The sequence below is a fragment of the Carcharhinus amblyrhynchos genome, chromosome 7 (assembly GCF_965287045.1).
Source record: "Carcharhinus amblyrhynchos chromosome 7, sCarAmb.v2.hapA, whole genome shotgun sequence".
In the NCBI taxonomy this organism is placed as follows: domain Eukaryota; kingdom Metazoa; phylum Chordata; class Chondrichthyes; order Carcharhiniformes; family Carcharhinidae; genus Carcharhinus; species Carcharhinus amblyrhynchos.
In genome coordinates this window covers 15,085,033-15,087,938 of record NC_137330.1, presented here as the reverse complement: position 1 = coordinate 15,087,938, position 2,906 = coordinate 15,085,033, and positions in this window count along the sequence as shown.

The window sequence follows — 2,906 nt, the reverse complement described above, 5'->3', positions numbered from 1 at the left end:
CATACACACTGTCACTTACTGTACACACTGTCACTTACTGTACACACTGTCACTTACTGTAGTTTACAGTACACACTAGCAGTACACTCTGTCGCTTACAGAACACTGAGAGCACACACTGTCACTTACCGTACATATTGCAATTCACTGCACACACTGGCAGTACACACTGTCATTTACAGTATGCTGTTACTTATCATACACACTGCTACTTGCCATGTTCACTTATAATACACACTATGTACCGTACACACGCTTACTATACACTGTCATTTATCGTACACGTACTTACTGTACACACTGTCACTTATCGTACACACTGTTGCTTACCATACACACTGTCATTTATCTTACACACTGTCACTGTACCCACTTTCACTTTCCATATACACTTCCACTTACCATACACACTGTTATTTACAGTACAGTGTCATTTACCGTATGCACTGTGCTAACTATACAGTCACGCAACGTACTCACTGCCAATTATAATTCACACTGTCACTTAGCATATGCACTGTCACTTCCAGTACACACAGTACACAATGTCATTTACAGCTCATACTATCACTTACCGTACACACTATTGTTTACCATACACACACACTTACCATATTCACTATAATTTCCCATACATACTGTCATATACCGTACACACTGTCACTTACCGTACACAGTCGTTTACTGTGCACCTTCACTGTACATGCTTTCACTTACCGTACACATTTTCACTACCGTACACACTGTCATTCACAAAGGGCGGCACGGTAGCACAGTGGTTCGCACTGATGCTTCACAGCTCCAGGGACCTGGTTCGATTGCTAGCTTGGGTCACTGGCTGCTCCGGTTTCCTCCCACAGTCCAAAGATGTGCGGGTTAGGTTGATTATAAGAACATAAGAACATAAGAAATAGGAGCAGGAGTAGGCCATCTAGCCCTTCGAGCCTGCCCCGCCATTCAATAAGATCATGGCTGATCTGTTGTGGCTCAGTTCCACTTTCCCGCCCTCTCCCCATAACCCTTAATCCCCTCTCTTATCAAAAACCCATCAACCCGCTTCTTAAAAATATTTAGCGAGGCAGCCTCCACCACTTCAACGGGCAGAGAATTCCAGAGATTCACCACCCTTTGAGTGAAGAAGTTCCTCCTCAACTCCGTTCTAAACCGCCCCCCCTTTGGCCACGCTTAAATTGCCCCTTAGTGTCCTGAGTTGTGTAGGTTAGAGGGATTGGTGGAAAAAGTATGTAGGGATATGGGGGCAGGGCCTGGGTGGGATTGTGGTCAGTGCAGACTCAATGGGCCAAATGGCCTCTTTCTGTACTATAGGGTTTCTATGATTCAATACACACTGCCGCTTACCCTACGCACTGTCACTTACAATACATATTGACAGCACACACTGTCATTTACCTTACACACTGTCACTGTACCCACTTTCACTTACTATACACACTATCACTCACAGTACACACTGTTACTTAACTGTACACACTGTCACTCAGTACACACTGTCACTTATCATTCACACGGTCATTCACAACATACTCTAGCTCACTGTACACACTGTCACTTACTGTACATATTATCATTTACTTTACACATTGTCACTGTACACACTTTCACTTACCATACACACTATTATTCACAGTACACACTTTCACTCACCATACACATTGTCAGTCACCGGACGCACTGTCAATCAGTACACACTGTCACTTACAGTACACACTGTCACTTACTGTACACATTATTATCAAGGAACAGGTTTAACAATGCTTTAAAGCGTGCATCAATTTGGCAACTTCAGGGACTGTGTACACACACCGGAAAACACTGAAAAGAGATTTAAATAAAGGGAGAAGTTCTCCCTTCCAGCCCATCACGGGAATCGTAGCGGGCCCGAGGCAGACCATGCACAGGTCTATTGACGGGCGAAGAATCTGCGAACATTGGTTCCTTGTTTAAATCATTTACAGATTCATATGGCGCAGAAAGCGGAGTAGAGCAACATGACCAGGTTACTGGCTGTGAGGGGATGAGGAAGAATGTGTGACCGCCCCAAAACACAGCGCAAACCCAGAGGAAAGCGGGTTGGAGAGCAGCAATGTGACTGCGATTTAATAGTTGACCTCGCCGGATTACTTCTGCACCCGTTGCCCTGTGATGTCTGGGGGATATTATTCCAGTGACTGCCGCCGTTTGCTTCAGTTAAAGCGCACACAGAGAGACACAGGCAAAAAACAGCCCCCCAGCTCTGGGCAATCTCCAGCAGACAACGTGGGGGTCTCAGAGGGCGAATCAGCCACGCTGCATCCTCCCTGACATCCCCCCCCCCCCCCCCCACACACACACACACACACACATCACAAGCTAGCGCCAGTTTGTACCAATCTGTTCACCTGCAAAGCGTACAGACAAGGTTAGTCACCAGTCCTCTCTCTGAGCTGGGATCCTCCACTTGGAGGCCGGTACCAGCCACTCTATTTGGATCTGTATCGAAGAACAGAAGGGAGCTCGCTCATTAAGCAGCAAGGATTGTGTGTGTGTGTGTGTGCATGCTGTGTACATCTCCTGGAAGCGATGCTGTTCAGCGCTGCACTCCAAATAGAGATCAGTGTCCTAAATCGTCATGTCTGTCTCTTCCTTCGCTAGAATATGCACCTCTCACATATTCTGCCTGAGCCTGCAATGTGTTGCCGAACTTAAAAAGGTAAGGGACGTGTGATATAGCCGCTGGCAATTTCTTCTTCTTGATATAACAGCGCCGCGGCTCTGCTGTGTGTCTGTCTCTCTGGCGTGTGTGTGTGTGCATGTGTGTGTGGCTGTAATCCGGCCGACAGTCAGCCACACATTATGGATCTGTCATCTGCGTCCTGAACCTCTTACTTTCGCTACAATGCACGCAC